A 13,200-nucleotide genomic window follows, 5' to 3' on the forward strand; every position below is an offset into this window, starting at 1 on the left:
TAGGAAGGATTATCCCACGTGTCACTTAATTATGTTTCCTTGGATACCAGAAATAATTCAAACTGGATTTAAGACCAGGTTTTGGCTACTATGAACGTCTTCTAAGCAATTAATAGCCTTGTTCTCCCCTGCAGACCCTTAGTCTAATGTTCCCCTTCCCCTATTGTCACTTGCATTCTTTTTAATATACTTAGAATAACTTGCCGGGTCTCCTTTCTTCCTATAGGGCTCAGGGCTTCTCCCAGACACATTTCCTCCTTCAACCCTCACTTGAGAATGTTTTAGGGCAGACTTTTTAAACAAACAGATTCTTATGGCTCTCTATTTAACCAAAGCAAATGGAAGCGTTCTATTTTTAGGGCAACTTCCTATAAGTATATACATAATGGGGTTTTTATTCTAAGTTAGGAAGACCCTTGGAGCCTCTGTGCGTTTGTTTATTAACCACCATGATCTTTGCTTAAATTGTATTTGGACATCTCATTCTTGAAACAAGTAAGAGGAGAGATGTGCTAGTTGTAGATCGAAAGGTTACCTATAGACTCTCAAACTTCTCACCCCTGCGTGCTCCGAGAACCCTGGAGACACCATGTGATTATCACCCCACATATAAGCTCTGGAAATGGCCTGATTTGTTAGATGAAGATTGCCAGTTTCACATTGTGGGTCCTCGGTCCCCTTCTCCGTCATTTGAGAAAGGAGATGCCGGCCCCCTGGTGGTCACAGGCTTAGCAACACTCAAGCAGTGAGTGTCATAAGGCTAGTTGTAATTGGTGAGGGTCCTGGAAAACATTACAAAGACCTAATCACAAGTGCTAAATTTTCTCTCATTACAACATAGCAGTCTTAAGAATATTTAGCAAAATTAGAAACTTGTGAAAATGTTCTTTCCCATGACTGTAGTGAGAGAGCATTTTCCTGTGAGTTTGTAAAGACATAAAACATTTCTTTCTCACTTCAGTTTCTGGCCAGAAAAGTTCAGTTGTGTGTTTCTCTTTGCACCAATTGTCTCTCTCCTCAGAGTACGGTAAATTATTTTTTGATTCTTTTGGAATTGGAGAGAGGCATGAGGATAGTTGTAATAGTTTTGGAGAAAGCACATGTTAGAAGAAAGTGGCCCATATGACAATTTAAGGCAGATAGAAAATATCTGAGAAAGCTTGATATAGGACACTTAATTTGGCTTAGGCTCTGATTTTTTTTTTTTTTTAATTTTGTGCCAGTCTTGGGGCTTGAACTCAGGGTCTGGACGCTGTGCCTATATCTCTTGGGCTAGAGTTCTACTTCTTGCTTTTTGCTGATTAATTGAAAGTAAGAGCCTCTCAGACTTTCCTTTTCTGGCTGACTTTGAACTGCAATCCTGAGATCTTAGCCTCATGCGTAGCTAGGATTAAAGGCATAAGCCTCTGGAGCATAGCTTTTAGACTCTGATTTTAAAATACAATCCTACATTAAATGGCAGAGGAAGACAAGGAAAGCAATTGGAGTGCTCCATCATATTTTAGGCTAGATAAATTAGATTTTTTTTTTTATCTAATTAGATCACATATGTTGGGAATGCAACCGAGGAAAATGTGGATTTTGGTAACTCTGCATCCCCCCTTTTTTGTTAGTTATTTTAAACTTTTTTTTTTTTGCCAATTGTGGGGCCTGAACTCTGGGCCTGGGTGCTGTCCCTCACCTCTTCAGCCCAGGCTAGCGCTCTACCACTTGAGCCACAACACCACTTCTGGCTTTTTATGCTTATGTGGTGCTGAGGAATCGAACCCAGGGCTTCATGCATGAAGGCAAGCACTCTACCACTGAGCCACCTTCCCAGCCCATTTTAGACTTTCTTTTCCTTCTTTTATTCCTTTCTTTCTTGATACTTTTTTAAGCCCCTAAAGTGTGTTTGGCATTTTTAGCTGTTGGGAAAACAACACTAAAATATGTAGTACAGGGCTTAAATCATGGAGAGCATTTATATGCCATCTTTGTCATTTACTAGAGGATCATCCTTAGGTAAAGCATTTAATCTCATAAGTTTCATATTTTGTGAGATGAGAGTAACACTAACTTATTACAGAGGACAATAAATAAATGAGAATTAAATGAGATACCACATATAAATTACTTCCTCAGAGCAGTAAATATATAGTAAGAGGCTAACCAAGAGCCAGGTCACTGTTGTGTATGTATGTACATATACATATTGAACAAGAGTGTTTCAATTTAACATGTCAATTTCTGTGTACAATGCATCTTGATCAGCGCCAGCCCTTCTATCATTCTCCATACCTCCCCCAACCATCTATTCCATTCCACCACTCTAAAGCTTCCGAGTTTAATTTTCATATATGTACATTGAGTATTATGGCTGTATTCGCCCACCATTCCTGTTTTAATTCATTTCAAGAGAAAACTTGACTAACTTCATTTTACTCTGCACTTCCCAAGTTTCCATGTGCAGTCCTTTCCTCTTCATTTTTTTTTTGCATTCTTTCTTAGGATTACCTCACCCATATCCATAATTTCAATTCTGACATGTAGACCAATATCTATAATTTAATTCCCCACTTCTCTCCTGATCTCTATCTACTCCCTGAAGGTAGCTATGTGGGTGAGATGTATCCATCTCACATATTAGTATATTATCATCTAACCACACCACTTCTGCCATGTCTTAGCTTTAATATGAGATATATCCTGAAATTCCCATGGCTAAAGAAGCAAGATCTCTGTGGATTGTCTGTCTCCTTAATTATGAGTTACTAGTAGTTAGCAAATCATCATTAAGGTGCTTAATATTAATACAATCACTTTCTCGCCCGGGGCCATTTTGAAAATTCAAATAGCACAAAAAAATAGCTAAAGTGAGCAATGGAGAAAAGTATTAATTACCAGGTTCACGCTGAGTTAAAAAGAGATAGTTAAAAAAGAAATACTACCAATAGTGAGACAACTATTCATGTTTTACCTCGTCTTATCATATGTAACAGGAAAGAATATTTCCAATATAGCTAATGTGCTTGGGGCATAATTTTGTAGGTAGGCACAAAAGCTATTTGCTAAAAATATCTAATTGCCTGTAGATTTCTAAAGGCCAAATAAAGATACCGGGCATGATGGGGATGGATGATTATGTTTGCTTAAAGCTATCTGTCTATAGACTCAGCAGTAGCAGCAGCAGCTGTTGTTTTGCTTGCAAAATAAAAAGCAAAATAAATAAAGAAGAAAGGAAGGAAAGAAAGAAGAGAGAGAAAGAAGGAAGAAAGGAGAAAGCCAACTAAAATCACTTGGGCTTCTTAGTCAGCAGGGGGAGCACTGCTACTTTGCTCTGGGAAAATTTTCACCAAGGCAACAACCATCTTTTTAACAGCCCACATCCTAGCAACAAGGAAAAAAATAACGATACGATCAATACATTTGCTCCCTTGTGGTTGCAATTTTTAAAAATAGCTTTTTTTCACCTTTGTAATTGGGAAGTGTTTGCTTAGGATGGGGTTATCGGCTGCTTTTTCTTTTTTTTTTTTCCTGCCTTTCCTGCCAGTCACTTTCTAATTAGAGAGAGGTCTGTAATTCAGGATGTAGGGTCTAAAGTGGGTCATGGAAGGCCAGTGTTAGAGAGCCCGATCAGTATTTAGACTGCATGTACATGACATAAAAACAAAGACACTGATTTGTTCATTTTGTTTAAACTGGTCAATACAGTGAGAGAAATCAGTCAAACTGGATTTCTGTCTACAGTGACCTTTTGTTTGAGCAAATTGACTCAAGGAGGTGGAAATGGGACATGGTGTCCTTCTCAGACTCAGCTGGAATGAAGCTCACCAAGAGAGGGTGGTGCCGAATTGAAAAGCAAGAGCAAGGCAGCTAGCCTCTCTTCTGGATTCTATTCTGTGCTTTTGAACAAGACATTCGACTTTACTTAGCACTGTGATTTTTTTTTTTACAAACATTACAATTTTATAAAGGGAAAATATTAAAGTGGATTTGAAAATCTTGAGAAACCAGGACACATCTATGTAGCAAACCTACACAAGACATGGAGCTTGGCCCATAAGTGTCTTTTACATTAAGGCTATAAATGCTTGTATAGTGCATTTACATGCTTTACTAAGCATACAATGGTCCTACAGAACTATGTGTATAGCTACATTAACATATTTATATTTATTTAGGAAAATATGGGGCCCGTTATAAATGAGAGCAATGTATATACATACAGGAGGTATAAAATGCAGAAAATTCTTTCTGAAATTATTACACTTTATAATAATTACTCCACTCACTGAGAATAATAATAGCTATCAGACAGAAGTAATAAAGGACTATAGGGGAAATCTTTCTAGGCATTTTTACTTGGCACATTTTTTTTATAAAGAAAGAATTTTATAATGAAATTTATAAGGAAAGCATATTTTATAAGGAAATTATTAGAGATGATGCTTTAGCTAAAGCCTATAATATACCCCTCATTCTTACCTGATAATGGACCTGCTTAGACCTGCCAGCTCCCTTTCCTTTCCTCTCATGTATGCTCTGGGTAGAAACATGGTATCAAAGTATTTCATAAGTGTTTTAAGAGAAAATAAATAAATAAAGGGAAATCTAGTTTGACACGAGAAAAAGCATGCATTTTATTCATTGAATTTCTAAAGGGGCTATTTTCCCTCCAGTCAATCTCTCTTTTTCCAAATGACAAAAAATAATTTAACATGAGATACTAGGACTTTCATTTTTATAAATAATGAATTTTAAAGAGCAAAAATGGGAAAGCTTTTGTTTTTTTTTTAACATATTATTCCATTATAAAGTGTAATTTGATCTTGTCCACTTAACTCAGAGATGCAGAGGGAGGTACTAATGAATTGAAAGTAATAAATTTAATTCCTGTGAGGTTCAGGTTCATTTATTACTATTGCCCCCAGAAATATATCCAACTGTAAGGAATCATTTATCTTACAAATTATTATTGCTGCTCAAATACAAGACAAAGCAATGAAAATGTCCATCTAAACAAGATAAAACAGCATCCAACCAGAGACATCCAAATATTTTCTGAGTCATCTTGGGATAGCTCATACATAATTATATTTAGTACTTACGTAGCACTTGGGTTGTTTGCTGGAAAATTCCAGGTATTTTCATTAAATTTTACAGGAAAACTGTTATTATAGCAGACAAAAGCTGAAGTGCAGTGTAAACTATCCTGGCCTGACAATTAGACACACTGCAATTGAATCCCAATTCCTACTTGACAGCTTTGAACACACAGACAAGTCCACTTAACTTTTCCCAGTCTTGATTCCTTCATTCAATAGTATGTGGGGACAGTATCACCCCTGTTTTTCACTGTATTTGATGTCCCTGCCCTGCATCTTGTATGTATATTTTTCTAATTTGGGAGGGGAAGGGAAGTAACAAAATGCTGAAATAAGGATACATGTTGACTCATTGTAACAATGAGATGTACAAGACCACTCTGTTGAAAGGAACTTTACAACCTGGGGGAGGGAGTTGAGGAGGTAGGAAGGGAAGGGATGGTAGGGAAAAAACAAAGGAGGAGGTAACAATGCTCAATAGGAAATGTACTCATTACCTTACTCATGTTAATATAATGCCTCTGTACAGTATTTCTATAATAAAAAAAAAACATAAAAAAGTGTGGGAAAAATTTATCTTCTAGCTTATTCTGGATACTAAATGAGTTAAAATAACTAAAATATTTGACACAGTGTTTGATACTTAGCATAGCGAGTTTTCACTAAATAGTAATCTGTCTTTATCTTCCCTGCCATTATTATAATTCCTATGTAAGAACTAAATGAATACTAAATATGAACCAATTCTTGAAGATACTTTGTATACCATTAAGCTTTAAATTCATGTAATATACTTCTCACTCAGAGATAGTTTTCTTTACAAATGCACATGATAAATTATTTTTATATATTATGCAGAAAATACTAAGATGGATATCCTAAGAGATCTTTAAATGTGGAAGTAAGTCTGTGGGACCCTAAACTCCAGTGTAACTAAGAGGATAACCTGGTTTAAAGAAAATACATTTTAAAGGCATAATGTTTCTGTTGAAATGATGAAGATAATATGAGCTAAAATCCTAGTGGGTTAGAATCCTTTCTAAAGAGAGCTGACATCATCTGAAATTTTTATCCTATGTGGTTTGCTGATGTTAGTGTGTGTTGAAGGGGCCTGTCTAGATAGAGAATGTCTGCTGGGACATAGGAAAACCAGTTAACATCTTGGCAGTTATACAGGATAATATGAGGTAGGCACTACCTCATATTAGGTAGGTAGGTAGAATTTCATGCCTGAAATTCTAGCTACTCAGGAGGCTGAGATCTGAGAATCATGGTTTGAAGCCAGCCTGGGCAGGAAAGTTGATGAGGCTCTTCCCCAATTAGTCACCCAAAAAAAAAAAAAAAAGCTAGAAGTGGAGCTGTGGCTCACGTGGTAAAGCACTATCCTTGAGAAAAAAGGCTCAGAGTCAACTCAAGATGCAGGACCTGCAAAAAAATAAAAAACAAGCAGAATAAAAGATAATGTGATAACCAAACAGGAGGAGTCATAAATTTCCCCCATAGCACATTTGTTAAATTATGGCTCTGCACAGGAGGCCATGGGAGCTATGGCAAAAGTTTCTAGAAGATAGGGAGACATCTGTCTTGCATAGTTTTGCAATGCTTAGGAAACAGGTTGTTTAGAGATCTTGAATCAAATATACCCTCCTTTGTTTCTTAAGATCAAATCTTAATAAAAGTAAAGTCCAGTTCTAATATACTTTAATTTCTCACACAATTGAAGTAACTATGCTCTTAAACTCTTTACCTAACATAGGAAAGGAGATACCCTTATTGGTAGTAAGTAGCTTTTAGAAACTTTGTGACATTTTTTTATGTTCCACTTTTTATTGGTTGAGATGATTATCTCTCAGCCTTTTCTCCCCGATTGGCATCTTAACTGTACTCCTCTTAATCTTAGCCTCCCAAAATTATAGCCAGAATTATAGGTGTGAACAGCCACAGATGCCTAGGTCTCAGGTGTTTTTTGTTTTATTTTCGGGGGGGGGGGGTGTCTGGCCATGGGGCCTGAACTCTGGGCCTGGGCGCTGTCCCTCAGCTCTTCAACTCAAGGCTAGTGCTCTACCACTTGAGCCACAGCACCACTTCCAGCTTTTTTCTTTTTGCTTATGTGGTGCTGAGGAATCGAACCCAGGGCCTCATGCATGCAAGGCAAGTGCTCTACCACTGAGCCACCTTCCCAGCCCCCCTCAGGTGTTTTTGTTTGTTTACTTGTATTATTTTTGTGGTGGGAGACTTCAAAGAAAGACCCAGTAGCATGCTAGTGAGTAAATACATAGGAACAAGTGAACAATGTCATCAAGTCCTGGAATAGATTGTGAGATATGGGATCTAGAGTAATCAGTAATAGCATTTGATTTAAAAAGACATACAAGAGCTGAGCACTGATGGCTCAAGCCAGTAATCCCGGCTGCTCAGGAGGCTGAGATCTGAGAATCTCGGTTTGAAGCCAGCCCAGGCAGGGAGAGTCTATGAGACTCTTATTTCCAATAAACCACCAAAAAGTGGGAAGTAGAGCTATGGTCCAAGTGATAGAGCGTTAGCCTTTAACAAAAAGCAGCTCAGGGACAGTGTGTAGGCCCTGAGTTCAAGCTTCAGTACTGGAGCGCGCGTGCCGCGCGCGCGCACACACACTCACATACACACACACACACACACACACACACGACCTATGAGTATATATGTTTGTATATCAGAAAGATAAGCATATATATACTCTGGCTTGGGATTTTTAATATAGAATATACCTAGTATTTAAGTGGAAGCCATATTAAATAGCCAGTATATAACGTAATATAAAGTTCAATGCCAATTTAAAATTTTAATTTTGGAAAGTGATTCTTCTAAAATGTTTTACTTTATACTTTGTCTTTTTAAACAAAATGTTCTGTACAAAACTTGACCTATTCTTCTTGATGACTCACTTTGGGACATCAATCATTGTCTGATGCTATCATCCATCGTGCCCTGAGGAACGTCTGGGGTCTGTAGGGCGTAGGCCAATGCTAAATGGCTCCAGACAGCTATGATTTGGGAATGCTAGTTTTTCATTCTGTCATTTTTACTTCTCTGCTATTGCCAGCATGCCCCCGCCCTCCTGCATCTCATGTGTTTTCTTGTATGTACACCTGCTGGGTGTGTCCAAGTATCTCCAATGTGTCTGCAGACAAATGCCCAGGGACAGCTTGTTCACGCACTGGATCCTTTTCTGTAGAGTCCTGCCTAAAAGACCTCAAACCTTCTTGACTGCAGGCTCCCAACTGGGCCAAGGGGAGACCTCAGGGGTGTAGCTGCAGATCTGACTTCTTGGATAGTTGAACAAACCTAGCAAGCTCTGTAGCTTAGAGCAACCTGCCCTTAATTACCAGGCACACTTCCTCCCAGCAGAGGTCTGTCGCCTGTCATTGGGCAGGTCTGATTAAACCCTTATCTGAAGGTTGTCCTGAGTTACTGGGAACTACTATGAATGAGTCATAAAATCTAGGTGTTTTGTTTTGTTATCCTGTTAGGCCAAAATTATTTTGTCCCTAGCAAAACTGGCTGGGTCTTTATAGCATTTATTCCTGCACTCTAGGAAGCAGCTATCCAGGGGCAGATTAGCCCATCGTTAAACTCTTCATCTAACTTCCTAAGGAGGAAGTTACCTCCTCAGGCAGAAGAGCCATCTGCACACACCTGTGCACATGTATACACAGGAGCAGAGGCAGGAGCCAGCTGTCTAACACTGCTGCTTGCAAGGCTTGCCAGGCCTTTAGCTGGAAGCCAGGTCAGCAGCAGAACTGGTTTTGACTTTAACATCCTTTCTGTCCTTCCTTATGCCTTAAGGTCTTGAGCAGGGAAGAGAAAGCTATCTCCTCAGGGATTCAGAATTATAACTCCAGAAAAATGACAGGTTGGCCTTGAAAGAAGTTCTGTACTCCTCTTCTTTAATGAGTCTTGAAAATGTTCAGATGTAAAAAGCTGGTACCAGTTACAAAAATACAAACCCCCCAAACCAAAATTGGATGGGGTTACCTTTTCAGAGGCAGATATGAGGAAACCACAACAGGAGTATTTTAGCCCTTAGTTGCCATTAAAATATGCATGGCAAATATTGCAATATAATCTTTACATAGAGAAGCCCTATTAAGAGTGCAATGGCTTGTTAAATTGTCAATAATAAGATCCTAGAAACTGTGAAAGTTAATGTAGCTTCCTGTTTCTCCTTGTGTTTCTTCCTGTTTTATATGGTAAAATTTACTTTCATATAAGAGAGTAGAACATTGAAATAGGTAACAAACCAGTTACCTGCTTAATAAAAAGCAATATCTCTTTTGTGTAAACAAATATGTGTGAAAAAATAAGAAAAATATTTGAAAGTATGTACCTAAGTATGTACCTATCCATGTATTTGTTTGGGTGATGATAGAAATGTTGAAAGTAATTAATTAACTTCATACAGATACAATTTACATATAATAAAACATGTTCATTTTAAGAAAGCAATTTGGTAAATTTAATAATGTGTATTATAGATTGATGATAGTTATCTCTATCTATCTATATCTATCTATCTATCTATCTATCTATCTATCTATCTATCTATCTATCTATCTATCTATCTATCTATTTAATCTATGTATATATGTAAGTATCTATCTGTAGCATCAGGTAAAAAAATCAATAGAGCCCCAACCACTGATCTGCTTTTTTATTTTGGTGCCATTCTTGGGGCTTAAACTTGGGGCTTGAACTCAGGGCCTGAGCACTGTCCCTGAAGTTTTTTTTTGCTCAAGGCTAGCACCCTGTCACGTGAGCTACAGTGTGACTTTCAGCTTTTTGGTTGTTAATTGGAGATAAGAGTCTTACTTTCCAGCCCAGGCTGGATTTGAAGTACGATTCTCAGAACTCAGCCTCCTGAGTAGCAAGGATTACAGATGTGAGCCCCAGTGCCCAACTTGATCTGTTATTAAAAAAAAAAAAATGAACATTTTCCTCTTGTTTGGTTGTATGTTATAATATATATTGTGATATATATTTTTCTTTTTTAACCAGTAAAAGTTATCTTAAAATTTTGTGCTAAAAATAGGAAAGACATGCAAAATAGTTCTTCTATGATATCACTTTAACAAAATTAATTAATTAATGAATTTCTTCCCTATAACATATACAAACAGGTAGTATTTTCATTTTCCTGCTTTTCTCCCTAAGTATCCTGCCCCAACACACACCCGTCTCTGCCTTCAAGGTTAGCAGTACCCTTCCTCCCTTATGAGTCAGTGGCTTCCAAGTATAATAACCAACTTCTCATCCAACACTCAAAGAGACAGAATCTTTATCAGGAGATTATCAGATAGATTATGTGGATATCAGTTTATAATCATTTAAGTTACTCTTCTTCCTTCCATTCTGTTCTAAACACCTTGTCATCATACAGTAATTCTTGAATATAGTAGAATATTGACATAGTCCAAATATAACAAAATTTTGCCTCCTACAGAGAGCTGCTGTTATGCCAAACCACTGGAAACTTCCTGATACTGCAGGAAATGAAGAAAAACAGGTGAATGAAAGAGATAGGATCTTGGGATTAGATAGAATGCTGGGACCAAGAATACTGGTAGCTTCCCTATCTACAAAGATTATGAAGACAATTCCACACTAGGTACTGGGTACACAAAGTACTTCTATTAAAGCCAAAACAAACGATCAAATATTTGTTGAACACTACATGCCTGCTTATTATTTTGATACAAAGTCCTCCTTTGTACCAAACACAACGTGCAGTTCAGCTGATGCAGCTATGAAACATGGCTTAGAGCACACAATTTTTATTTAATATATATTGTCCTAAGAGGACAGGGTTTGATATTTATTTTGTATATTCCCTTCCCTTCCCTTCCCTTTCCCTTCCCTTCCCTTCCCTTCCCTTCCCTTCCCTTCCCCTTCCCCCTTTCCTTCCCTTCCCTTCCCTTCCCCTTTCCTTTCCTTTCCTTTGTTTTCTCCAGTCAGGGTTGAACTCAGGGTCTATGTGTTGAGCTATTTTGCTCAAGGTTAGCATTCTAGTCCTGACTCCACTTCCAGCCTTTTTGGTGGTTAATTGGAGATAAGAATCTCACAGGAACTTTCCTGCCCAGACTGGCTTTGAATCTCCATCCTCAGATCTCAGCCTCTTGAGTAGCTAGGATTACAGGCATGAGCCACCAGTGCCCAACTTCTTCACTCATTTTGACACGTGTTTTGTTCGTACAACTGGAGATAGTATTAGTTTCTTTTCTTTTTTTTTTCCAGCCCATCACTTTGCTTAGTAATTTTTCATTTTTGAAACACTACATATCCCTGCTCTCTTCAAACTCATGACCCTCCTGTGTCTGCCTCCCAAGTACTAGGATTATAGGCACGTACTACCATGCCTGACTTACATATATTCTTTACTTACCTTGTGTAAGAATTTTATATGTATTTAAGGAGGCACTTATAACATTCCTAGTAGGAGATAATGAGGTCCTGGCTTAAAATACTAACAAGTAAAATAAGAAAAGGTTTTTTAAAAACCTGTCCAGATTTCATATCCAAATAAATCATATCTATAGTTGCTTCCATAGTAGGAATTCAACATAGAGTAGGTACTCAATAGATATTTTTTACGTATAATAAAATTTTTGTTTTTGAACATGAAGTATTAGTGTTAAGAATGACTACAGATTTGCAGTGCTTTACAGATGGAGAAATTTAGGTTTGGAGGACTTAGGTAACTCATCTGTGGCTGTGTGGCTGCAAAGTAGTAGAACTGGAATTGAAGCCTCCAGACCCTGCTCCCATGGCCTCATGCCTGTTTGCTCTGCAAATAATTGCAGCAGCGCCCTTTAGTCTCCTTGTTAACGAGGTATCAGGAACAGAAATGTGTTTGTAGAATGCACTAAAAAGGAACTTTCATGAATGTAAGGCTTATGGGTGTGTCTTAATCTTCTCTGAGAATGTCTTCTGTTCATTTTCTCTTGATTCTGAAAGTATTAGATATAGCAAAAAAATGGCTTTTATTCATTTGTCTCTTATGAGAAAACACTATTACCATGGAGAAAAGGAAAATTTTGAATACTATTTGCAGTTCCTTTATGAAATTTATGTCAATCTTTTAGACAGCTTTCTTCAAGAAATTGAGTGGTTAGAATGTGATATACACAGAGCACTTGCTTCCCGAAACCTCTAAATTAATATGATTAATTAGTCTGGTTAATAATGATTATTGTGGGGCTGGAAGGTGGCTCAGTGGTAGAGTGCTTGCCTTGCATGCATAAGGCCCTGGGTTCGATTCCTCAGCACCACATAAGCAAAAAGAAAAAAAGCCAGAAGTGGCGTTGTGCCTCAAGTGGTAGAGCTCTAGCCTTGAGCTGAAGAGCTGAGAGACAGCGCCCAGGCCCAGAGTTCAGGCCCCACGACTGGACCCCCCCCCCCCCCCCCGCAAAAAAATAATGATTGTTGCTCTGGACATCTCAAATGAAGGCAGAAGAAAGTTGTTAAGTACTAGGCACTGAACTATTTTCACATAATTATTCATTCTTGTTATTAACATTCTTGCATTAGGTTTAGAACGGCTTAGAGAGGTTAAGTAATTTGTTCAAGGTCACACAACTGGTAATTGCTCAAGGTCACCAAGCCAAGTTCTCAATCATGTCTGTGTGATTCCAAATCTGTTTTTTCTCTACTATGTTCTCTCCTAAATTCAGCTAAGATCTCATGGGATGTTATACTTAATTGGTTCAAATTACATGGATATATTTAACATTTACTTCAAAGAACTTTGCAAAAATTGCAAGAAGTCAACAACAAAAAAGTATGCAATGTTAGAAATAAATGGGACATATGGAAAAAGAAGAAAAGAAAGGTAGTTAAGGAAGAGTGAAGTAAGGCTAGGAGCAGTCAGGACCTTGACCCTCTTACCAGGACTAAGTCAGAGGGTTGTGTTAATACTCTAAAGGATATTTGGCAGTTGTCTTTCAGTAGGAAACTTTTTCTAGAAAGAACTGTCAGGAAGGATGGAATGAGGGAAGATGGAGGATGAGCCTTTAAAGTGACTAATTGGGAAGACCTACATTCATTCGATGATATTCATTTTTAAAGTGATTGATTGGAAAGC

This window comes from Dipodomys spectabilis, unplaced genomic scaffold (assembly GCF_019054845.1).
Source record: "Dipodomys spectabilis isolate Male_0828 unplaced genomic scaffold, ASM1905484v1 ptg000002l, whole genome shotgun sequence".
NCBI classification, from domain to species: domain Eukaryota; kingdom Metazoa; phylum Chordata; class Mammalia; order Rodentia; family Heteromyidae; genus Dipodomys; species Dipodomys spectabilis.